The sequence below is a fragment of the Micropterus salmoides genome, unplaced genomic scaffold (genome assembly GCF_014851395.1).
Source record: "Micropterus salmoides isolate LMB-PRFRI ecotype aquatic unplaced genomic scaffold, ASM1485139v1 Ms_hic_scaffold_3618, whole genome shotgun sequence".
Lineage (NCBI taxonomy): Eukaryota > Metazoa > Chordata > Actinopteri > Centrarchiformes > Centrarchidae > Micropterus > Micropterus salmoides.
In genome coordinates, this window is record NW_024042949.1 from 23410 (window position 1) to 48560 (window position 25151).

At 44.1% G+C, this 25151-nt stretch overlaps 21 non-coding genes across 21 annotated transcripts; all 21 read left to right on the top strand.

Moving 5' to 3' along the window:
• Positions 1-527: 527 nt before the first annotated feature.
• Positions 528-599, top strand: trnaw-cca. Its single transcript has one exon. It is a non-coding gene; the product is annotated as a tRNA-Trp (tRNA).
• A 427-nt stretch (positions 600-1026) lies between these two features.
• Positions 1027-1109, top strand: trnal-aag. The gene has a single exon. It is a non-coding gene; the product is annotated as a tRNA-Leu (tRNA).
• A 319-nt stretch (positions 1110-1428) lies between these two features.
• Positions 1429-1500, top strand: trnaq-cug. The gene has a single exon. It is a non-coding gene; the product is annotated as a tRNA-Gln (tRNA).
• A 2777-nt stretch (positions 1501-4277) lies between these two features.
• trnaw-cca lies at positions 4278-4349 on the top strand. The gene has a single exon. It is a non-coding gene; the product is annotated as a tRNA-Trp (tRNA).
• A 426-nt stretch (positions 4350-4775) lies between these two features.
• On the top strand, positions 4776-4858 carry trnal-aag. Its single transcript has one exon. It is a non-coding gene; the product is annotated as a tRNA-Leu (tRNA).
• Positions 4859-5177: 319 nt separating this feature from the next.
• trnaq-cug lies at positions 5178-5249 on the top strand. The gene has a single exon. It is a non-coding gene; the product is annotated as a tRNA-Gln (tRNA).
• Positions 5250-5982: 733 nt separating this feature from the next.
• trnaq-uug lies at positions 5983-6054 on the top strand. The gene has a single exon. It is a non-coding gene; the product is annotated as a tRNA-Gln (tRNA).
• Positions 6055-8941: 2887 nt separating this feature from the next.
• On the top strand, positions 8942-9013 carry trnaw-cca. Its single transcript has one exon. It is a non-coding gene; the product is annotated as a tRNA-Trp (tRNA).
• A 426-nt stretch (positions 9014-9439) lies between these two features.
• trnal-aag lies at positions 9440-9522 on the top strand. The gene has a single exon. It is a non-coding gene; the product is annotated as a tRNA-Leu (tRNA).
• A 319-nt stretch (positions 9523-9841) lies between these two features.
• On the top strand, positions 9842-9913 carry trnaq-cug. The gene has a single exon. It is a non-coding gene; the product is annotated as a tRNA-Gln (tRNA).
• A 732-nt stretch (positions 9914-10645) lies between these two features.
• On the top strand, positions 10646-10717 carry trnaq-uug. Its single transcript has one exon. It is a non-coding gene; the product is annotated as a tRNA-Gln (tRNA).
• A 2888-nt stretch (positions 10718-13605) lies between these two features.
• trnaw-cca lies at positions 13606-13677 on the top strand. Its single transcript has one exon. It is a non-coding gene; the product is annotated as a tRNA-Trp (tRNA).
• A 426-nt stretch (positions 13678-14103) lies between these two features.
• On the top strand, positions 14104-14186 carry trnal-aag. The gene has a single exon. It is a non-coding gene; the product is annotated as a tRNA-Leu (tRNA).
• Positions 14187-14505: 319 nt separating this feature from the next.
• On the top strand, positions 14506-14577 carry trnaq-cug. The gene has a single exon. It is a non-coding gene; the product is annotated as a tRNA-Gln (tRNA).
• Positions 14578-17357: 2780 nt separating this feature from the next.
• trnaw-cca lies at positions 17358-17429 on the top strand. Its single transcript has one exon. It is a non-coding gene; the product is annotated as a tRNA-Trp (tRNA).
• A 427-nt stretch (positions 17430-17856) lies between these two features.
• On the top strand, positions 17857-17939 carry trnal-aag. The gene has a single exon. It is a non-coding gene; the product is annotated as a tRNA-Leu (tRNA).
• A 319-nt stretch (positions 17940-18258) lies between these two features.
• trnaq-cug lies at positions 18259-18330 on the top strand. Its single transcript has one exon. It is a non-coding gene; the product is annotated as a tRNA-Gln (tRNA).
• A 2779-nt stretch (positions 18331-21109) lies between these two features.
• Positions 21110-21181, top strand: trnaw-cca. The gene has a single exon. It is a non-coding gene; the product is annotated as a tRNA-Trp (tRNA).
• A 426-nt stretch (positions 21182-21607) lies between these two features.
• Positions 21608-21690, top strand: trnal-aag. The gene has a single exon. It is a non-coding gene; the product is annotated as a tRNA-Leu (tRNA).
• Positions 21691-22009: 319 nt separating this feature from the next.
• Positions 22010-22081, top strand: trnaq-cug. Its single transcript has one exon. It is a non-coding gene; the product is annotated as a tRNA-Gln (tRNA).
• A 2777-nt stretch (positions 22082-24858) lies between these two features.
• Positions 24859-24930, top strand: trnaw-cca. Its single transcript has one exon. It is a non-coding gene; the product is annotated as a tRNA-Trp (tRNA).
• Positions 24931-25151: the final 221 nt, after the last annotated feature.

A 25151-nucleotide genomic window follows, 5' to 3' on the forward strand; every position in this document is an offset into this window, starting at 1 on the left:
TCACTGCTATGCCGATGACACCCAGCTCTACTTGTCCACCAAACCTACGTCTCTGCTCCCTCCGTCTTCTCTAACTGACTGCTTAGATGAAGTTAAAACCTGGTTCACTCAAAACTTCCTCCAACTAAACAGTGATAAAACTGAAATTCTCCTTGTTGGCTCCAAATCCACCCTAGCAAAATGTCCAAACTTTGCTGCCCGTATTCTCACCAGAACCCCAGTCTCTGAACACATTACTCCACTTCTAACACAACTGTTGTGGCTCCCTGTCAAATACTGTATTGATTTTAAAATTCTACTCCTCACCTTCAAAGCTCTCCATAATTTTGCTCCTCCTTATCTCTCTGAACTCCTTCAGCCCTACGCCCCATCCCGAACTCTCCGATCCTATTCTTCCTCACTACTTTCCATTCCTTCTGCCCGCATGTCCACTATGGGGTTCAGAGCCTTCAGCTATTGTGCGCCTCACCTTTGGAACTCCCTCCCTCTATGCATCCGTACGACTGAGTCCCTGCCCTTCTCTGTATGACCTCATGGCGCAACGGTAGCGCGTCTGACTCCAGATCAGAAGGTTACGTGTTCAAATCACGTTGGGGTCATATCTTTTTAACCCAGTAACTCTGTCTCTAATCAGCCACCTGTTTACTGGTTACCACTTATCATTTATTTATTCACCATTCTCTATTTCAGTGCTGTTTATACTATGTCATATTGTATATACTGTATACCAATACACCTACCTCAGGTCATAAGGTCATAGGTCACAGGGATGCCCCAAGGCTCAGTGCTTGGGCCCCTTCTCTTCTCAACTCTATAAACATCCCAGTCGTCACAGCTCAGGGTCAGAGGTTACCCTCTTAAAGTGACAGAGCCTGATATGACAACACATATGTGCTGCTAAGAACCTTTTAACTCAAACCCAGGAGTTACATAATATATATACAGTATATATAACATTGCCACCAATTTTATTAGGGTGGCCGTGGCCCCGGCCCCGCCTGGCGGCGCCACTGCCGACCATTTGCAGTCAGGATGGCCGAGCGGTCTAAGGCGCTGCGTTAAGGTCGCAGTCTCGTCTCGAGGCGTGGGTTCGAATCCCACTTCTGACAGTGAGATTTTTCAGCCGAGCAATTCCCTGTCACATGATAGTAGGGAAAACGAGTAAGTTCTCTGCATGTTATGGGATAAGCGCATAAATTAAACATCCAGTTTGAGCAGTAGAGCTACAACCTTTGCGACGCTGCTTTCAGGAGTAGCTGCAGCAGAGGAGGCTTTATTTTCAGCACCGCACTCCTAGCAAAGTTAACGATCGCAATCAGGGTCAAATAGTTCTGGAGACCCCCGCCCGCCGACTGCTTCCCCACCTTTTTTCTCTGCATAGATAATCTACGTGGCGATGTGAGGAACTGCCTACCGTCTCAGTGTAGTGGTTCCATGGTGTAATGGTTAGCACTCTGGACTCTGAATCCAGCGATCCGAGTTCAAATCTCGGTGGAGCCTGCCTTTTGTGGCCAGATGGGGCCACTGAAAAACCTCGGGTGGCACACTAAAACCAAAAAGCCAAAACCGAATTTCGGGAATTCTATTATACAGTATATAGACTAGTTGAAAACTACGTTAAAATATGAGTTAAGGAATCACAGACTGACATACTTTGGTTTCTTATTTTACAGTTAATGTTACCGATTGCCTAATGTCCATAAACTAAAACCAGTTCAGTTAACAAATTTGAGTTCCATAATGTGTTATGTATCTGCATGTGTTAGGCAATTGTTCTTCAAATACACTAGTTGAGCTTTTCCTTAAAAAAAAACTAAAAAACTACAGCTTTTGTACGAGTGCATTGACTGCAAAGCAAAGAACAAAACATTTAATGGGAACAAGCCTACTCAAGATTACAAACATCACGGAGCATAGATGTTTCTGTTTCATATTAGACTATATAATAATTTCATTGAAATATACAATATGTGTCTGTACAGAGTTGTGCAATTATTTATAAAGAAGAATATTTTATAAAAATGGTTTCAAAACATAGATGCCAGTAAAACTACAATACGCTCTCTTGCTACTGTGTTTTTAACATGTCAACAAACAGCATGGCTCCACCGAGAGAGAGAGAGATCGCAAGTTACAGTACCACTGTCACAAACCTAAATTAAGAATGCAATATTTAAGCCGACACACATGCGCTCAGAACAAATGAGCCTACAGGGCCATAAGCAAACAGCAGTGAGCTCAACACCACTGAAGTCCACGACGACGCGCACAGACATTTTTTTAGGGATCCAAACCCTTTCTGTAGTCACCTTCACAAAGACATCCTGCAATCAAAATGGAAAGAATGTCCGCCAATACATCTCCTTCCCGGCTCCGTACCTTTAATACAGCGCAGCGAGCCGGCATATTGGTGTAATAATCTCAAATGATAATGCAGCATGAACGCGCCTATATCACAACAACATCATGACAACAACCGCAATCCATAGCCTAGTATCAATCGATTCAGCACAATAATTTGGCCCACGCACGGAGCAGCAGCACAGTCAGGATGATAAAAGATGATTTCACCCACCACAGCTGAGGGCTCACGTGAGGAGAAAGGCCGCACGGCGTTTTTTCCTCTGGGCAAACTTCTGGATGACTCTGAACTTATTCAGGGAGTCCGCCGACTCGTTGCGGCCCCGCAGTGCTGTTTAACATTTTCCACAGAGTTTAATTAACGTTACGATCCGACTGTCAGTGAGCACGTCGTTGTTTTCCTCCACCTGTTTGCTGCTCAATGGAGCGCCTGCTGGGCAGAGATGTTTACCCTTCCAAATAATGTTAAGCCCAGTTTCACGGCATCGTCCAGCAGTGTCCGCTTGACGTTAGCTTACTGTTAGCGATGGTGCTAACTTGTTGCTATCCGCAGCCTCGTATAGTTCTCACACACAGTACAATACATGAAAGGGTGTAGCAGTGTGACAAACGTATTATAAAAAAAATGCAAACTAGTTATGCACAAGGACATTTATGACAACCACATGCTCCACTACAAAGATTCCCTCTCTGCAGCAAAACCCAAATACTACACTCATCTGATATCATCTGACAAAGGGAATGCTAGGGCCCTGTTTTCCACAATGAATACAATTTCACGCCCCCCGAATAATCTTCCACCCCATCTTATTCAATCTCTCAATGTGATAATTTTATGTCATTTTCAAAAACCAAAATGGACAATATCCATCAACAGCTACCCACCTCACATAACAGTGCACTTTATCCACCTACCTCTCCACCAATCTCCAACCTGCCATTTATCTCAAAATTCTTAGAAAAAACGGTTGCTGCGCAGGTCCATAATCATCTCATCAACAATAACCTCCATGAACAGTTTCAATCTGGTTTTCGGCCTCTCCGCAGCACAGAAACAGCCCTAGTCAAGGTCACCAATGACCTACTAATGGCTGCTGACTCAGGTCTTCTTACCATACTGATCCTTCTCGATTTAACTGCTGCCTTTGATACAATCTCTCACAATATCCTCCTGGACCGTCTAGCTTCCATTGGTATCATCAACACATCTCTGAACTGGTTCACATCATACCTGTCTGGCCGCACTCAGTTTGTACAACTTAAAAATGTTCGATCACAACTCTCACCTGTCACCAGTGGTGTTCCCCAGGGATCATTCCCGGGTCCCCTCCTTTTCATAATTTATCTACTTCCCCTTGGTTCTATTCTCAGGAAATATAATATCCAATTTCACTGCTATGCCGATGACACCCAGCTCTACTTGTCCACCAAACCTACGTCTCTGCTCCCTCCGTCTTCTCTAACTGACTGCTTAGATGAAGTTAAAACCTGGTTCACTCAAAACTTCCTCCAACTAAACAGTGATAAAACTGAAATTCTCCTTGTTGGCTCCAAATCCACCCTAGCAAAATGTCCAAACTTTGCTGCCCGTATTCTCACCAGAACCCCAGTCTCTGAACACATTACTCCACTTCTAACACAACTGTTGTGGCTCCCTGTCAAATACTGTATTGATTTTAAAATTCTACTCCTCACCTTCAAAGCTCTCCATAATTTTGCTCCTCCTTATCTCTCTGAACTCCTTCAGCCCTACGCCCCATCCCGAACTCTCCGATCCTATTCTTCCTCACTACTTTCCATTCCTTCTGCCCGCATGTCCACTATGGGGTTCAGAGCCTTCAGCTATTGTGCGCCTCACCTTTGGAACTCCCTCCCTCTATGCATCCGTACGACTGAGTCCCTGCCCTTCTCTGTATGACCTCATGGCGCAACGGTAGCGCGTCTGACTCCAGATCAGAAGGTTACGTGTTCAAATCACGTTGGGGTCATATCTTTTTAACCCAGTAACTCTGTCTCTAATCAGCCACCTGTTTACTGGTTACCACTTATCATTTATTTATTCACCATTCTCTATTTCAGTGCTGTTTATACTATGTCATATTGTATATACTGTATACCAATACACCTACCTCAGGTCAAAAGGTCATAGGTCACAGGGGTGCCCCAAGGCTCAGTGCTTGGGCCCCTTCTCTTCTCAACTCTATAAACATCCCAGTCCGTCACAGCTCAGGGTCAGAGGTTACCCTCTTAAAGTGACAGAGCCTGATATGACAACACATATGTGCTGCTAAGAACCTTTTAACTCAAACCCAGGAGTTACATAATATATACAGTATATATAACATTGCCACCAATTTTATTAGGGTGGCCGTGGCCCCGGCCCCGCCTGGCGGCGCCACTGCCGACCAATTGCAGTCAGGATGGCCGAGCGGTCTAAGGCGCTGCGTTAAGGTCGCAGTCTCGTCTCGAGGCGTGGGTTCGAATCCCACTTCTGACAGTGAGATTTTTCAGCCGAGCAATTCCCTGTCACATGATAGTAGGGAAAACGAGTAAGTTCTCTGCATGTTATGGGATAAGCGCATAAATTAAACATCCAGTTTGAGCAGTAGAGCTACAACCTTTGCGACGCTGCTTTCAGGAGTAGCTGCAGCAGAGGAGGCTTTATTTTCAGCACCGCACTCCTAGCAAAGTTAACGATCGCAATCAGGGTCAAATAGTTCTGGAGACCCCCGCCCGCCGACTGCTTCCCCACCTTTTTTCTCTGCATAGATAATCTACGTGGCGATGTGAGGAACTGCCTACCGTCTCAGTGTAGTGGTTCCATGGTGTAATGGTTAGCACTCTGGACTCTGAATCCAGCGATCCGAGTTCAAATCTCGGTGGAGCCTGCAGGAGAGCAACCTGTATATGCTGATCTTCTAGACGAGCAGGTGTAGGTGTGTGTTTCTGATAAAAAGGTATACTGTATCATGACACATATGTACTCTTTCATGATATATAGCAATACGTCCCCTGATTAAAGCCTTTACGCAATCAGGATGGCCGAGTGGTCTTAGGCTGGCTTGAAAGTATTTGTACACAGTAGGCTTATTTGTTGCTGGATGAATTGGTTGTAGGATGTCTTTAAAAACAATGTCTTTATTGCCCATTTCCAACATCTACTCTTGTCTGTAAATGCGTTGCAAACTAAGTTGATTAAGTCAACCAGTAAAAGTTGTGTTTTCACATGTTCCCTTCTGTGTCACCGGTATTGTTGCATGCCTTCTACGTCATCCTCTCTGCATTAAAATACATACAGTACTGGGCAAAAGTTTTAGGCAGTTGTGGGAAAATTGCTATAAACTCAGCTTACAAGGTGAGGTTGCTGAAGACAATTTTCTTTCAAAAGTCATACGCCATGGCAAGACTGACCACAGCAACAAGACACAGGGTAGTTATACTGCACCAGCGAGGTCTTACCCAGGGAGAAATTTTCAAGGCAGACAGGGGTTCCCACTTGTCGGATCACTGTCGAAAAGCTTTGGAAACCACCTCCCCGGAACGCTTTCCCGCGTCTATTCTTTGCACAGATAATACACGTGGCGATATCATGTAAGAATCTGCCGTCCTTTGACATGCAGTGGTTCCATGGTGCAATGGTTAACACTTTGGACTTTGAATCCAGCGATCCGAGTTCAAATCTCGGTGGAACCTTGTTTTAGACCGAATGCGACTCAACTGTGCTCGAAAACCGTATTCTGGACGTTCACAGACTTTGTCTGATCATGTTGTTCTCATTTCAAGACTTTGTTTTCCTAGGGGTGGCCAGATGGGGCCACTGAAAAACCTCGGGTGGCACACTAAAACCAAAAAGCCAAAACTGAATTTCGGGAATTCTATTATACAGTATATAGACTAGTTGAAAACTACATTAAAATATGAGTTAAGGAATCACAGACTGACATACTTTGGTTTCTTTTTTACAGTTAATGTTACCGATTGCCTAATGTCCATAAACTAAAACCAGTTCAGTTAACAAATTTGAGTTCCATAATGTGTTATGTATCTGTATGTGTTAGGCAATTGTTCTTCAAATACACTAGTTGAGCTTTTCCTTTAAAAAAAACTAAAAAACTAAAAAACTACAGCTTTTGTACGAGTGCATTGACTGCAAAGCAAAGAACAAAACATTTAATGGGAACAAGCCTACTCAAGATTACAAACATCACGGAGCATAGATGTTTCTGTTTCATATTAGACTATATAATAATTTCATTGAAATATACAATATGTGTCTGTACAGAGTTGTGCAATTATTTATAAAGAAGAATATTTTATAAAAATGGTTTCAAAACATAGATGCCAGTAAAACTACAATACGCTCTCTTGCTACTGTGTTTTTAACATGTCAACAAACAGCATGGCTCCACCGAGAGAGAGAGAGATCGCAAGTTACAGTACCACTGTCACAAACCTAAATTAAGAATGCAATATTTAAGCCGACACACATGCGCTCAGAACAAATGAGCCTACAGGGCCATAAGCAAACAGCAGTGAGCTCAACACCACTGAAGTCCACGACGACGCGCACAGACATTTTTTTAGGGATCCAAACCCTTTCTGTAGTCACCTTCACAAAGACATCCTGCAATCAAAATGGAAAGAATGTCCGCCAATATACATCTCCTTCCCGGCTCCGTACCTTTAATACAGCGCAGCGAGCCGGCATATTGGTGTAATAATCTCAAATGATAATGCAGCACGAACGCGCCTATATCACAACAACATCATGACAACAACCGCAATCCATAGCCTAGTATCAATCGATTCAGCACAATAATTTGGCCCACGCACGGAGCAGCAGCACAGTCAGGATGATAAAAGATGATTTCACCCACCACAGCTGAGGGCTCACGTGAGGAGAAAGGCCGCACGGCGTTTTTTCCTCTGGGCAAACTTCTGGATGACTCTGAACTTATTCAGGGAGTCCGCCGACTCGTTGCGGCCCCGCAGTGCTGTTTAACATTTTCCACAGAGTTTAATTAACGTTACGATCCGACTGTCAGTGAGCACGTCGTTGTTTTCCTCCACCTGTTTGCTGCTCAATGGAGCGCCTGCTGGGCAGAGATGTTTACCCTTCCAAATAATGTTAAGCCCAGTTTCACGGCATCGTCCAGCAGTGTCCGCTTGACGTTAGCTTACTGTTAGCGATGGTGCTAACTTGTTGCTATCCGCAGCCTCGTATAGTTCTCACACACAGTACAATACATGAAAGGGTGTAGCAGTGTGACAAACGTATTATAAAAAAAATGCAAACTAGTTATGCACAAGGACATTTATGACAACCACATGCTCCACTACAAAGATTCCCTCTCTGCAGCAAAACCCAAATACTACACTCATCTGATATCATCTGACAAAGGGAATGCTAGGGCCCTGTTTTCCACAATGAATACAATTTCACGCCCCCCGAATAATCTTCCACCCCATCTTTATTCAATCTCTCAATGTGATAATTTTATGTCATTTTTCAAAAACCAAAATGGACAATATCCATCAACAGCTACCCACCTCACATAACAGTGCACTTTATCCACCTACCTCTCCACCAATCTCCAACCTGCCATTTATCTCAAAATTCTTAGAAAAAACGGTTGCTGCGCAGGTCCGTAATCATCTCATCAACAATAACCTCCATGAACAGTTTCAATCTGGTTTTCGGCCTCTCCGCAGCACAGAAACAGCCCTAGTCAAGGTCACCAATGACCTACTAATGGCTGCTGACTCAGGTCTTCTTTCCATACTGATCCTTCTCGATTTAACTGCTGCCTTTGATACAATCTCTCACAATATCCTCCTGGACCGTCTAGCTTCCATTGGTATCATCAACACATCTCTGAACTGGTTCACATCATACCTGTCTGGCCGCACTCAGTTTGTACAACTTAAAAATGTTCGATCACAACTCTCCCTGTCACCAGTGGTGTTCCCCAGGGATCATTCCCGGGTCCCCTCCTTTTCATAATTTATCTACTTCCCCTTGGTTCTATTCTCAGGAAATATAATATCCAATTTCACTGCTATGCCGATGACACCCAGCTCTACTTGTCCACCAAACCTACGTCTCTGCTCCCTCCGTCTTCTCTAACTGACTGCTTAGATGAAGTTAAAACCTGGTTCACTCAAAACTTCCTCCAACTAAACAGTGATAAAACTGAAATTCTCCTTGTTGGCTCCAAATCCACCCTAGCAAAATGTCCAAACTTTGCTGCCCGTATTCTCACCAGAACCCCAGTCTCTGAACACATTACTCCACTTCTAACACAACTGTTGTGGCTCCCTGTCAAATACTGTATTGATTTTAAAATTCTACTCCTCACCTTCAAAGCTCTCCATAATTTTGCTCCTCCTTATCTCTCTGAACTCCTTCAGCCCTACGCCCCATCCCGAACTCTCCGATCCTATTCTTCCTCACTACTTTCCATTCCTTCTGCCCGCATGTCCACTATGGGGTTCAGAGCCTTCAGCTATTGTGCGCCTCACCTTTGGAACTCCCTCCCTCTATGCATCCGTACGACTGAGTCCCTGCCCTTCTCTGTATGACCTCATGGCGCAACGGTAGCGCGTCTGACTCCAGATCAGAAGGTTACGTGTTCAAATCACGTTGGGGTCATATCTTTTTAACCCAGTAACTCTGTCTCTAATCAGCCACCTGTTTACTGGTTACCACTTATCATTTATTTATTCACCATTCTCTATTTCAGTGCTGTTTATACTATGTCATATTGTATATACTGTATACCAATACACCTACCTCAGGTCAAAAGGTCATAGGTCACAGGGGTGCCCCAAGGCTCAGTGCTTGGGCCCCTTCTCTTCTCAACTCTATAAACATCCCAGTCCGTCACAGCTCAGGGTCAGAGGTTACCCTCTTAAAGTGACAGAGCCTGATATGACAACACATATGTGCTGCTAAGAACCTTTTAACTCAAACCCAGGAGTTACATAATATATACAGTATATATAACATTGCCACCAATTTTATTAGGGTGGCCGTGGCCCCGGCCCCGCCTGGCGGCGCCACTGCCGACCAATTGCAGTCAGGATGGCCGAGCGGTCTAAGGCGCTGCGTTAAGGTCGCAGTCTCGTCTCGAGGCGTGGGTTCGAATCCCACTTCTGACAGTGAGATTTTTCAGCCGAGCAATTCCCTGTCACATGATAGTAGGGAAAACGAGTAAGTTCTCTGCATGTTATGGGATAAGCGCATAAATTAAACATCCAGTTTGAGCAGTAGAGCTACAACCTTTGCGACGCTGCTTTCAGGAGTAGCTGCAGCAGAGGAGGCTTTATTTTCAGCACCGCACTCCTAGCAAAGTTAACGATCGCAATCAGGGTCAAATAGTTCTGGAGACCCCCGCCCGCCGACTGCTTCCCCACCTTTTTTCTCTGCATAGATAATCTACGTGGCGATGTGAGGAACTGCCTACCGTCTCAGTGTAGTGGTTCCATGGTGTAATGGTTAGCACTCTGGACTCTGAATCCAGCGATCCGAGTTCAAATCTCGGTGGAGCCTGCAGGAGAGCAACCTGTATATGCTGATCTTCTAGACGAGCAGGTGTAGGTGTGTGTTTCTGATAAAAAGGTATACTGTATCATGACACATATGTACTCTTTCATGATATATAGCAATACGTCCCCTGATTAAAGCCTTTACGCAATCAGGATGGCCGAGTGGTCTTAGGCTGGCTTGAAAGTATTTGTACACAGTAGGCTTATTTGTTGCTGGATGAATTGGTTGTAGGATGTCTTTAAAAACAATGTCTTTATTGCCCATTTCCAACATCTACTCTTGTCTGTAAATGCGTTGCAAACTAAGTTGATTAAGTCAACCAGTAAAGTTGTGTTTTCACATGTTCCCTTCTGTGTCACCGGTATTGTTGCATGCCTTCTACGTCATCCTCTCTGCATTAAAATACACACAGTACTGGGCAAAAGTTTTAGGCAGTTGTGGGAAAATTGCTATAAACTCAGCTTACAAGGTGAGGTTGCTGAAGACAATTTTCTTTCAAAAGTCATACGCCATGGCAAGACTGACCACAGCAACAAGACACAGGGTAGTTATACTGCACCAGCGAGGTCTTACCCAGGGAGAAATTTTCAAGGCAGACAGGGGTTCCCACTTGTCGGATCACTGTCGAAAAGCTTTGGAAACCACCTCCCCGGAACGCTTTCCCGCGTCTATTCTTTGCACAGATAATACACGTGGCGATATCATGTAAGAATCTGCCGTCCTTTGACATGCAGTGGTTCCATGGTGCAATGGTTAACACTTTGGACTTTGAATCCAGCGATCCGAGTTCAAATCTCGGTGGAACCTTGTTTTAGACCGAATGCGACTCAACTGTGCTCGAAAACCGTATTCTGGACGTTCACAGACTTTGTCTGATCATGTTGTTCTCATTTCAAGACTTTGTTTTCCTAGGGGTGGCCAGATGGGGCCACTGAAAAACCTCGGGTGGCACACTAAAACCAAAAAGCCAAAACTGAATTTCGGGAATTCTATTATACAGTATATAGACTAGTTGAAAACTACATTAAAATATGAGTTAAGGAATCACAGACTGACATACTTTGGTTTCTTTTTTACAGTTAATGTTACCGATTGCCTAATGTCCATAAACTAAAACCAGTTCAGTTAACAAATTTGAGTTCCATAATGTGTTATGTATCTGTATGTGTTAGGCAATTGTTCTTCAAATACACTAGTTGAGCTTTTCCTTTAAAAAAAACTAAAAAACTAAAAAACTACAGCTTTTGTACGAGTGCATTGACTGCAAAGCAAAGAACAAAACATTTAATGGGAACAAGCCTACTCAAGATTACAAACATCACGGAGCATAGATGTTTCTGTTTCATATTAGACTATATAATAATTTCATTGAAATATACAATATGTGTCTGTACAGAGTTGTGCAATTATTTATAAAGAAGAATATTTTATAAAAATGGTTTCAAAACATAGATGCCAGTAAAACTACAATACGCTCTCTTGCTACTGTGTTTTTAACATGTCAACAAACAGCATGGCTCCACCGAGAGAGAGAGAGATCGCAAGTTACAGTACCACTGTCACAAACCTAAATTAAGAATGCAATATTTAAGCCGACACACATGCGCTCAGAACAAATGAGCCTACAGGGCCATAAGCAAACAGCAGTGAGCTCAACACCACTGAAGTCCACGACGACGCGCACAGACATTTTTTTAGGGATCCAAACCCTTTCTGTAGTCACCTTCACAAAGACATCCTGCAATCAAAATGGAAAGAATGTCCGCCAATATACATCTCCTTCCCGGCTCCGTACCTTTAATACAGCGCAGCGAGCCGGCATATTGGTGTAATAATCTCAAATGATAATGCAGCACGAACGCGCCTATATCACAACAACATCATGACAACAACCGCAATCCATAGCCTAGTATCAATCGATTCAGCACAATAATTTGGCCCACGCACGGAGCAGCAGCACAGTCAGGATGATAAAAGATGATTTCACCCACCACAGCTGAGGGCTCACGTGAGGAGAAAGGCCGCACGGCGTTTTTTCCTCTGGGCAAACTTCTGGATGACTCTGAACTTATTCAGGGAGTCCGCCGACTCGTTGCGGCCCCGCAGTGCTGTTTAACATTTTCCACAGAGTTTAATTAACGTTACGATCCGACTGTCAGTGAGCACGTCGTTGTTTTCCTCCACCTGTTTGCTGCTCAATGGAGCGCCTGCTGGGCAGAGATGTTTACCCTTCCAAATAATGTTAAGCCCAGTTTCACGGCATCGTCCAGCAGTGTCCGCTTGACGTTAGCTTACTGTTAGCGATGGTGCTAACTTGTTGCTATCCGCAGCCTCGTATAGTTCTCACACACAGTACAATACATGAAAGGGTGTAGCAGTGTGACAAACGTATTATAAAAAAAATGCAAACTAGTTATGCACAAGGACATTTATGACAACCACATGCTCCACTACAAAGATTCCCTCTCTGCAGCAAAACCCAAATACTACACTCATCTGATATCATCTGACAAAGGGAATGCTAGGGCCCTGTTTTCCACAATGAATACAATTTCACGCCCCCCGAATAATCTTCCACCCCATCTTTATTCAATCTCTCAATGTGATAATTTTATGTCATTTTTCAAAAACCAAAATGGACAATATCCATCAACAGCTACCCACCTCACATAACAGTGCACTTTATCCACCTACCTCTCCACCAATCTCCAACCTGCCATTTATCTCAAAATTCTTAGAAAAAACGGTTGCTGCGCAGGTCCATAATCATCTCATCAACAATAACCTCCATGAACAGTTTCAATCTGGTTTTCGGCCTCTCCGCAGCACAGAAACAGCCCTAGTCAAGGTCACCAATGACCTACTAATGGCTGCTGACTCAGGTCTTCTTACCATACTGATCCTTCTCGATTTAACTGCTGCCTTTGATACAATCTCTCACAATATCCTCCTGGACCGTCTAGCTTCCATTGGTATCATCAACACATCTCTGAACTGGTTCACATCATACCTGTCTGGCCGCACTCAGTTTGTACAACTTAAAAATGTTCGATCACAACTCTCACCTGTCACCAGTGGTGTTCCCCAGGGATCATTCCCGGGTCCCCTCCTTTTCATAATTTATCTACTTCCCCTTGGTTCTATTCTCAGGAAATATAATATCCAATTTCACTGCTATGCCGATGACACCCAGCTCTACTTGTCCACCAAACCTACGTCTCTGCTCCCTCCGTCTTCTCTAACTGACTGCTTAGATGAAGTTAAAACCTGGTTCACTCAAAACTTCCTCCAACTAAACAGTGATAAAACTGAAATTCTCCTTGTTGGCTCCAAATCCACCCTAGCAAAATGTCCAAACTTTGCTGCCCGTATTCTCACCAGAACCCCAGTCTCTGAACACATTACTCCACTTCTAACACAACTGTTGTGGCTCCCTGTCAAATACTGTATTGATTTTAAAATTCTACTCCTCACCTTCAAAGCTCTCCATAATTTTGCTCCTCCTTATCTCTCTGAACTCCTTCAGCCCTACGCCCCATCCCGAACTCTCCGATCCTATTCTTCCTCACTACTTTCCATTCCTTCTGCCCGCATGTCCACTATGGGGTTCAGAGCCTTCAGCTATTGTGCGCCTCACCTTTGGAACTCCCTCCCTCTATGCATCCGTACGACTGAGTCCCTGCCCTTCTCTGTATGACCTCATGGCGCAACGGTAGCGCGTCTGACTCCAGATCAGAAGGTTACGTGTTCAAATCACGTTGGGGTCATATCTTTTTAACCCAGTAACTCTGTCTCTAATCAGCCACCTGTTTACTGGTTACCACTTATCATTTATTTATTCACCATTCTCTATTTCAGTGCTGTTTATACTATGTCATATTGTATATACTGTATACCAATACACCTACCTCAGGTCAAAAGGTCATAGGTCACAGGGATGCCCCAAGGCTCAGTGCTTGGGCCCCTTCTCTTCTCAACTCTATAAACATCCCAGTCGTCACAGCTCAGGGTCAGAGGTTACCCTCTTAAAGTGACAGAGCCTGATATGACAACACATATGTGCTGCTAAGAACCTTTTAACTCAAACCCAGGAGTTACATAATATATATACAGTATATATAACATTGCCACCAATTTTATTAGGGTGGCCGTGGCCCCGGCCCCGCCTGGCGGCGCCACTGCCGACCATTGCAGTCAGGATGGCCGAGCGGTCTAAGGCGCTGCGTTAAGGTCGCAGTCTCGTCTCGAGGCGTGGGTTCGAATCCCACTTCTGACAGTGAGATTTTTCAGCCGAGCAATTCCCTGTCACATGATAGTAGGGAAAACGAGTAAGTTCTCTGCATGTTATGGGATAAGCGCATAAATTAAACATCCAGTTTGAGCAGTAGAGCTACAACCTTTGCGACGCTGCTTTCAGGAGTAGCTGCAGCAGAGGAGGCTTTATTTTCAGCACCGCACTCCTAGCAAAGTTAACGATCGCAATCAGGGTCAAATAGTTCTGGAGACCCCCGCCCGCCGACTGCTTCCCCACCTTTTTTCTCTGCATAGATAATCTACGTGGCGATGTGAGGAACTGCCTACCGTCTCAGTGTAGTGGTTCCATGGTGTAATGGTTAGCACTCTGGACTCTGAATCCAGCGATCCGAGTTCAAATCTCGGTGGAGCCTGCCTTTTGTGGCCAGATGGGGCCACTGAAAAACCTCGGGTGGCACACTAAAACCAAAAAGCCAAAACCGAATTTCGGGAATTCTATTATACAGTATATAGACTAGTTGAAAACTACGTTAAAATATGAGTTAAGGAATCACAGACTGACATACTTTGGTTTCTTATTTTACAGTTAATGTTACCGATTGCCTAATGTCCATAAACTAAAACCAGTTCAGTTAACAAATTTGAGTTCCATAATGTGTTATGTATCTGCATGTGTTAGGCAATTGTTCTTCAAATACACTAGTTGAGCTTTTCCTTAAAAAAAAACTAAAAAACTACAGCTTTTGTACGAGTGCATTGACTGCAAAGCAAAGAACAAAACATTTAATGGGAACAAGCCTACTCAAGATTACAAACATCACGGAGCATAGATGTTTCTGTTTCATATTAGACTATATAATAATTTCATTGAAATATACAATATGTGTCTGTACAGAGTTGTGCAATTATTTATAAAGAAGAATATTTTATAAAAATGGTTTCAAAACATAGATGCCAGTAAAACTACAATACGCTCTCTTGCTACTGTGTTTTTAACATGTCAACAAACAGCATGGCTCCACCGAGAGAGAGAGAGATCGCAAGTTACAGTACCACTGTCACAAACCTAAATTAAGAATGCAATATTTAAGCCGACACACATGCGCTCAGAACAAATGAGCCTACAGGGCCATAAGCAAACAGCAGTGAGCTCAACACCACTGAAGTCCACGACGACGCGCACAGACATTTTTTTAGGGATCCAAACCCTTTCTGTAGTCACCTTCACAAAGACATCCTGCAATCAAAATGGAAAGAATGTCCGCCAATACACATCTCCTTCCCGGCTCCGTACCTTTAATACAGCGCAGTGAGCCGGCATATTGGTGTAATAATCTCAAATGATAATGCAGCATGAACGCGCCTATATCACAACAACATCATGACAACAACCGCAATCCATAGCCTAGTATCAATCGATTCAGCACAATAATTTGGCCCACGCACGGAGCAGCAGCACAGTCAGGATGATAAAAGATGATTTCACCCACCACAGCTGAGGGCTCACGTGAGGAGAAAGGCCGCACGGCGTTTTTTCCTCTGGGCAAACTTCTGGATGACTCTGAGCTTATTCAGGGAGTCCGCCGACTCGTTGCGGCCCCGCAGTGCTGTTTAACATTTTCCACAGAGTTTAATTAACGTTACGATCCGACTGTCAGTGAGCACGTCGTTGTTTTCCTCCACCTGTTTGCTGCTCAATGGAGCGCCTGCTGGGCAGAGATGTTTACCCTTCCAAATAATGTTAAGCCCAGTTTCACGGCATCGTCCAGCAGTGTCCGCTTGACATTAGCTTACTGTTAGCGATGGTGCTAACTTGTTGCTATCCGCAGCCTCGTATAGTTCTCACACACAGTACAATACATGAAAGGGTGTAGCAGTGTGACAAATGTATTATATAAAAAAATGCAAACTAGTTATGCACAAGGACATTTATGACAACCACATGCTCCACTACAAAGATTCCCTCTCTGCAGCAAAACCCAAATACTACACTCATCTGATATCATCTGACAAAGGGAATGCTAGGGCCCTGTTTTCCACAATGAATACAATTTCACGCCCCCCGAATAATCTTCCACCCCATCTTATTCAATCTCTCAATGTGATAATTTTATGTCATTTTCAAAAACCAAAATGGACAATATCCATCAACAGCTACCCACCTCACATAACAGTGCACTTTATCCACCTACCTCTCCACCAATCTCCAACCTGCCATTTATCTCAAAATTCTTAGAAAAAACGGTTGCTGCGCAGGTCCATAATCATCTCATCAACAATAACCTCCATGAACAGTTTCAATCTGGTTTTCGGCCTCTCCGCAGCACAGAAACAGCCCTAGTCAAGGTCACCAATGACCTACTAATGGCTGCTGACTCAGGTCTTCTTACCATACTGATCCTTCTCGATTTAACTGCTGCCTTTGATACAATCTCTCACAATATCCTCCTGGACCGTCTAGCTTCCATTGGTATCATCAACACATCACTGAACTGGTTCACATCATACCTGTCTGGCCGCACTCAGTTTGTACAACTTAAAAATGTTCGATCACAACTCTCACCTGTCACCAGTGGTGTTCCCCAGGGATCATTCCCGGGTCCCCTCCTTTTCATAATTTATCTACTTCCCCTTGGTTCTATTCTCAGGAAATATAATATCCAATTTCACTGCTATGCCGATGACACCCAGCTCTACTTGTCCACCAAACCTACGTCTCTGCTCCCTCCGTCTTCTCTAACTGACTGCTTAGATGAAGTTAAAACCTGGTTCACTCAAAACTTCCTCCAACTAAACAGTGATAAAACTGAAATTCTCCTTGTTGGCTCCAAATCCACCCTAGCAAAATGTCCAAACTTTGCTGCCCGTATTCTCACCAGAACCCCAGTCTCTGAACACATTACTCCACTTCTAACACAACTGTTGTGGCTCCCTGTCAAATACTGTATTGATTTTAAAATTCTACTCCTCACCTTCAAAGCTCTCCATAATTTTGCTCCTCCTTATCTCTCTGAACTCCTTCAGCCCTACGCCCCATCCCGAACTCTCCGATCCTATTCTTCCTCACTACTTTCCATTCCTTCTGCCCGCATGTCCACTATGGGGTTCAGAGCCTTCAGCTATTGTGCGCCTCACCTTTGGAACTCCCTCCCTCTATGCATCCGTACGACTGAGTCCCTGCCCTTCTCTGTATGACCTCATGGCGCAACGGTAGCGCGTCTGACTCCAGATCAGAAGGTTACGTGTTCAAATCACGTTGGGGTCATATCTTTTTAACCCAGTAACTCTGTCTCTAATCAGCCACCTGTTTACTGGTTACCACTTATCATTTATTTATTCACCATTCTCTATTTCAGTGCTGTTTATACTATGTCATATTGTATATACTGTATACCAATACACCTACCTCAGGTCATAAGGTCATAGGTCACAGGGATGCCCCAAGGCTCAGTGCTTGGGCCCCTTCTCTTCTCAACTCTATAAACATCCCAGTCGTCACAGCTCAGGGTCAGAGGTTACCCTCTTAAAGTGACAGAGCCTGATATGACAACACATATGTGCTGCTAAGAACCTTTTAACTCAAACCCAGGAGTTACATAATATATATACAGTATATATAACATTGCCACCAATTTTATTAGGGTGGCCGTGGCCCCGGCCCCGCCTGGCGGCGCCACTGCCGACCATTTGCAGTCAGGATGGCCGAGCGGTCTAAGGCGCTGCGTTAAGGTCGCAGTCTCGTCTCGAGGCGTGGGTTCGAATCCCACTTCTGACAGTGAGATTTTTCAGCCGAGCAATTCCCTGTCACATGATAGTAGGGAAAACGAGTAAGTTCTCTGCATGTTATGGGATAAGCGCATAAATTAAACATCCAGTTTGAGCAGTAGAGCTACAACCTTTGCGACGCTGCTTTCAGGAGTAGCTGCAGCAGAGGAGGCTTTATTTTCAGCACCGCACTCCTAGCAAAGTTAACGATCGCAATCAGGGTCAAATAGTTCTGGAGACCCCCGCCCGCCGACTGCTTCCCCACCTTTTTTCTCTGCATAGATAATCTACGTGGCGATGTGAGGAACTGCCTACCGTCTCAGTGTAGTGGTTCCATGGTGTAATGGTTAGCACTCTGGACTCTGAATCCAGCGATCCGAGTTCAAATCTCGGTGGAGCCTGCCTTTTGTGGCCAGATGGGGCCACTGAAAAACCTCGGGTGGCACACTAAAACCAAAAAGCCAAAACCGAATTTCGGGAATTCTATTATACAGTATATAGACTAGTTGAAAACTACGTTAAAATATGAGTTAAGGAATCACAGACTGACATACTTTGGTTTCTTATTTTACAGTTAATGTTACCGATTGCCTAATGTCCATAAACTAAAACCAGTTCAGTTAACAAATTTGAGTTCCATAATGTGTTATGTATCTGCATGTGTTAGGCAATTGTTCTTCAAATACACTAGTTGAGCTTTTCCTTAAAAAAAAACTAAAAAACTACAGCTTTTGTACGAGTGCATTGACTGCAAAGCAAAGAACAAAACATTTAATGGGAACAAGCCTACTCAAGATTACAAACATCACGGAGCATAGATGTTTCTGTTTCATATTAGACTATATAATAATTTCATTGAAATATACAATATGTGTCTGTACAGAGTTGTGCAATTATTTATAAAGAAGAATATTTTATAAAAATGGTTTCAAAACATAGATGCCAGTAAAACTACAATACGCTCTCTTGCTACTGTGTTTTTAACATGTCAACAAACAGCATGGCTCCACCGAGAGAGAGAGAGATCGCAAGTTACAGTACCACTGTCACAAACCTAAATTAAGAATGCAATATTTAAGCCGACACACATGCGCTCAGAACAAATGAGCCTACAGGGCCATAAGCAAACAGCAGTGAGCTCAACACCACTGAAGTCCACGACGACGCGCACAGACATTTTTTTAGGGATCCAAACCCTTTCTGTAGTCACCTTCACAAAGACATCCTGCAATCAAAATGGAAAGAATGTCCGCCAATATACATCTCCTTCCCGGCTCCGTACCTTTAATACAGCGCAGCGAGCCGGCATATTGGTGTAATAATCTCAAATGATAATGCAGCATGAACGCGCCTATATCACAACAACATCATGACAACAACCGCAATCCATAGCCTAGTATCAATCGATTCAGCACAATAATTTGGCCCACGCACGGAGCAGCAGCACAGTCAGGATGATAAAAGATGATTTCACCCACCACAGCTGAGGGCTCACGTGAGGAGAAAGGCCGCACGGCGTTTTTTCCTCTGGGCAAACTTCTGGATGACTCTGAGCTTATTCAGGGAGTCCGCCGACTCGTTGCGGCCCCGCAGTGCTGTTTAACATTTTCCACAGAGTTTAATTAACGTTACGATCCGACTGTCAGTGAGCACGTCGTTGTTTTCCTCCACCTGTTTGCTGCTCAATGGAGCGCCTGCTGGGCAGAGATGTTTACCCTTCCAAATAATGTTAAGCCCAGTTTCACGGCATCGTCCAGCAGTGTCCGCTTGACATTAGCTTACTGTTAGCGATGGTGCTAACTTGTTGCTATCCGCAGCCTCGTATAGTTCTCACACACAGTACAATACATGAAAGGGTGTAGCAGTGTGACAAATGTATTATATAAAAAAATGCAAACTAGTTATGCACAAGGACATTTATGACAACCACATGCTCCACTACAAAGATTCCCTCTCTGCAGCAAAACCCAAATACTACACTCATCTGATATCATCTGACAAAGGGAATGCTAGGGCCCTGTTTTCCACAATGAATACAATTTCACGCCCCCCGAATAATCTTCCACCCCATCTTATTCAATCTCTCAATGTGATAATTTTATGTCATTTCAAAAACCAAAATGGACAATATCCATCAACAGCTACCCACCTCACATAACAGTGCACTTTATCCACCTACCTCTCCACCAATCTCCAACCTGCCATTTATCTCAAAATTCTTAGAAAAAACGGTTGCTGCGCAGGTCCATAATCATCTCATCAACAATAACCTCCATGAACAGTTTCAATCTGGTTTTCGGCCTCTCCGCAGCACAGAAACAGCCCTAGTCAAGGTCACCAATGACCTACTAATGGCTGCTGACTCAGGTCTTCTTACCATACTGATCCTTCTCGATTTAACTGCTGCCTTTGATACAATCTCTCACAATATCCTCCTGGACCGTCTAGCTTCCATTGGTATCATCAACACATCACTGAACTGGTTCACATCATACCTGTCTGGCCGCACTCAGTTTGTACAACTTAAAAATGTTCGATCACAACTCTCACCTGTCACCAGTGGTGTTCCCCAGGGATCATTCCCGGGTCCCCTCCTTTTCATAATTTATCTACTTCCCCTTGGTTCTATTCTCAGGAAATATAATATCCAATTTCACTGCTATGCCGATGACACCCAGCTCTACTTGTCCACCAAACCTACGTCTCTGCTCCCTCCGTCTTCTCTAACTGACTGCTTAGATGAAGTTAAAACCTGGTTCACTCAAAACTTCCTCCAACTAAACAGTGATAAAACTGAAATTCTCCTTGTTGGCTCCAAATCCACCCTAGCAAAATGTCCAAACTTTGCTGCCCGTATTCTCACCAGAACCCCAGTCTCTGAACACATTACTCCACTTCTAACACAACTGTTGTGGCTCCCTGTCAAATACTGTATTGATTTTAAAATTCTACTCCTCACCTTCAAAGCTCTCCATAATTTTGCTCCTCCTTATCTCTCTGAACTCCTTCAGCCCTACGCCCCATCCCGAACTCTCCGATCCTATTCTTCCTCACTACTTTCCATTCCTTCTGCCCGCATGTCCACTATGGGGTTCAGAGCCTTCAGCTATTGTGCGCCTCACCTTTGGAACTCCCTCCCTCTATGCATCCGTACGACTGAGTCCCTGCCCTTCTCTGTATGACCTCATGGCGCAACGGTAGCGCGTCTGACTCCAGATCAGAAGGTTACGTGTTCAAATCACGTTGGGGTCATATCTTTTTAACCCAGTAACTCTGTCTCTAATCAGCCACCTGTTTACTGGTTACCACTTATCATTTATTTATTCACCATTCTCTATTTCAGTGCTGTTTATACTATGTCATATTGTATATACTGTATACCAATACACCTACCTCAGGTCATAAGGTCATAGGTCACAGGGATGCCCCAAGGCTCAGTGCTTGGGCCCCTTCTCTTCTCAACTCTATAAACATCCCAGTCGTCACAGCTCAGGGTCAGAGGTTACCCTCTTAAAGTGACAGAGCCTGATATGACAACACATATGTGCTGCTAAGAACCTTTTAACTCAAACCCAGGAGTTACATAATATATATACAGTATATATAACATTGCCACCAATTTTATTAGGGTGGCCGTGGCCCCGGCCCCGCCTGGCGGCGCCACTGCCGACCATTGCAGTCAGGATGGCCGAGCGGTCTAAGGCGCTGCGTTAAGGTCGCAGTCTCGTCTCGAGGCGTGGGTTCGAATCCCACTTCTGACAGTGAGATTTTTCAGCCGAGCAATTCCCTGTCACATGATAGTAGGGAAAACGAGTAAGTTCTCTGCATGTTATGGGATAAGCGCATAAATTAAACATCCAGTTTGAGCAGTAGAGCTACAACCTTTGCGACGCTGCTTTCAGGAGTAGCTGCAGCAGAGGAGGCTTTATTTTCAGCACCGCACTCCTAGCAAAGTTAACGATCGCAATCAGGGTCAAATAGTTCTGGAGACCCCCGCCCGCCGACTGCTTCCCCACCTTTTTTCTCTGCATAGATAATCTACGTGGCGATGTGAGGAACTGCCTACCGTCTCAGTGTAGTGGTTCCATGGTGTAATGGTTAGCACTCTGGACTCTGAATCCAGCGATCCGAGTTCAAATCTCGGTGGAGCCTGCCTTTTGTGGCCAGATGGGGCCACTGAAAAACCTCGGGTGGCACACTAAAACCAAAAAGCCAAAACCGAATTTCGGGAATTCTATTATACAGTATATAGACTAGTTGAAAACTACGTTAAAATATGAGTTAAGGAATCACAGACTGACATACTTTGGTTTCTTATTTTACAGTTAATGTTACCGATTGCCTAATGTCCATAAACTAAAACCAGTTCAGTTAACAAATTTGAGTTCCATAATGTGTTATGTATCTGCATGTGTTAGGCAATTGTTCTTCAAATACACTAGTTGAGCTTTTCCTTAAAAAAAAACTAAAAAACTACAGCTTTTGTACGAGTGCATTGACTGCAAAGCAAAGAACAAAACATTTAATGGGAACAAGCCTACTCAAGATTACAAACATCACGGAGCATAGATGTTTCTGTTTCATATTAGACTATATAATAATTTCATTGAAATATACAATATGTGTCTGTACAGAGTTGTGCAATTATTTATAAAGAAGAATATTTTATAAAAATGGTTTCAAAACATAGATGCCAGTAAAACTACAATACGCTCTCTTGCTACTGTGTTTTTAACATGTCAACAAACAGCATGGCTCCACCGAGAGAGAGAGAGATCGCAAGTTACAGTACCACTGTCACAAACCTAAATTAAGAATGCAATATTTAAGCCGACACACATGCGCTCAGAACAAATGAGCCTACAGGGCCATAAGCAAACAGCAGTGAGCTCAACACCACTGAAGTCCACGACGACGCGCACAGACATTTTTTTAGGGATCCAAACCCTTTCTGTAGTCACCTTCACAAAGACATCCTGCAATCAAAATGGAAAGAATGTCCGCCAATACATCTCCTTCCCGGCTCCGTACCTTTAATACAGCGCAGCGAGCCGGCATATTGGTGTAATAATCTCAAATGATAATGCAGCATGAACGCGCCTATATCACAACAACATCATGACAACAACCGCAATCCATAGCCTAGTATCAATCGATTCAGCACAATAATTTGGCCCACGCACGGAGCAGCAGCACAGTCAGGATGATAAAAGATGATTTCACCCACCACAGCTGAGGGCTCACGTGAGGAGAAAGGCCGCACGGCGTTTTTTCCTCTGGGCAAACTTCTGGATGACTCTGAGCTTATTCAGGGAGTCCGCCGACTCGTTGCGGCCCCGCAGTGCTGTTTAACATTTTCCACAGAGTTTAATTAACGTTACGATCCGACTGTCAGTGAGCACGTCGTTGTTTTCCTCCACCTGTTTGCTGCTCAATGGAGCGCCTGCTGGGCAGAGATGTTTACCCTTCCAAATAATGTTAAGCCCAGTTTCACGGCATCGTCCAGCAGTGTCCGCTTGACGTTAGCTTACTGTTAGCGATGGTGCTAACTTGTTGCTATCCGCAGCCTCGTATAGTTCTCACACACAGTACAATACATGAAAGGGTGTAGCAGTGTGACAAACGTATTATAAAAAAAATGCAAACTAGTTATGCACAAGGACATTTATGACAACCACATGCTCCACTACAAAGATTCCCTCTCTGCAGCAAAACCCAAATACTACACTCATCTGATATCATCTGACAAAGGGAATGCTAGGGCCCTGTTTTCCACAATGAATACAATTTCACGCCCCCCGAATAATCTTCCACCCCATCTTATTCAATCTCTCAATGTGATAATTTTATGTCATTTTCAAAAACCAAAATGGACAATATCCATCAACAGCTACCCACCTCACATAACAGTGCACTTTATCCACCTACCTCTCCACCAATCTCCAACCTGCCATTTATCTCAAAATTCTTAGAAAAAACGGTTGCTGCGCAGGTCCATAATCATCTCATCAACAATAACCTCCATGAACAGTTTCAATCTGGTTTTCGGCCTCTCCGCAGCACAGAAACAGCCCTAGTCAAGGTCACCAATGACCTACTAATGGCTGCTGACTCAGGTCTTCTTACCATACTGATCCTTCTCGATTTAACTGCTGCCTTTGATACAATCTCTCACAATATCCTCCTGGACCGTCTAGCTTCCATTGGTATCATCAACACATCACTGAACTGGTTCACATCATACCTGTCTGGCCGCACTCAGTTTGTACAACTTAAAAATGTTCGATCACAACTCTCACCTGTCACCAGTGGTGTTCCCCAGGGATCATTCCCGGGTCCCCTCCTTTTCATAATTTATCTACTTCCCCTTGGTTCTATTCTCAGGAAATATAATATCCAATTTCACTGCTATGCCGATGACACCCAGCTCTACTTGTCCACCAAACCTACGTCTCTGCTCCCTCCGTCTTCTCTAACTGACTGCTTAGATGAAGTTAAAACCTGGTTCACTCAAAACTTCCTCCAACTAAACAGTGATAAAACTGAAATTCTCCTTGTTGGCTCCAAATCCACCCTAGCAAAATGTCCAAACTTTGCTGCCCGTATTCTCACCAGAACCCCAGTCTCTGAACACATTACTCCACTTCTAACACAACTGTTGTGGCTCCCTGTCAAATACTGTATTGATTTTAAAATTCTACTCCTCACCTTCAAAGCTCTCCATAATTTTGCTCCTCCTTATCTCTCTGAACTCCTTCAGCCCTACGCCCCATCCCGAACTCTCCGATCCTATTCTTCCTCACTACTTTCCATTCCTTCTGCCCGCATGTCCACTATGGGGTTCAGAGCCTTCAGCTATTGTGCGCCTCACCTTTGGAACTCCCTCCCTCTATGCATCCGTACGACTGAGTCCCTGCCCTTCTCTGTATGACCTCATGGCGCAACGGTAGCGCGTCTGACTCCAGATCAGAAGGTTACGTGTTCAAATCACGTTGGGGTCATATCTTTTTAACCCAGTAACTCTGTCTCTAATCAGCCACCTGTTTACTGGTTACCACTTATCATTTATTTATTCACCATTCTCTATTTCAGTGCTGTTTATACTATGTCATATTGTATATACTGTATACCAATACACCTACCTCAGGTCATAAGGTCATAGGTCACAGGGATGCCCCAAGGCTCAGTGCTTGGGCCCCTTCTCTTCTCAACTCTATAAACA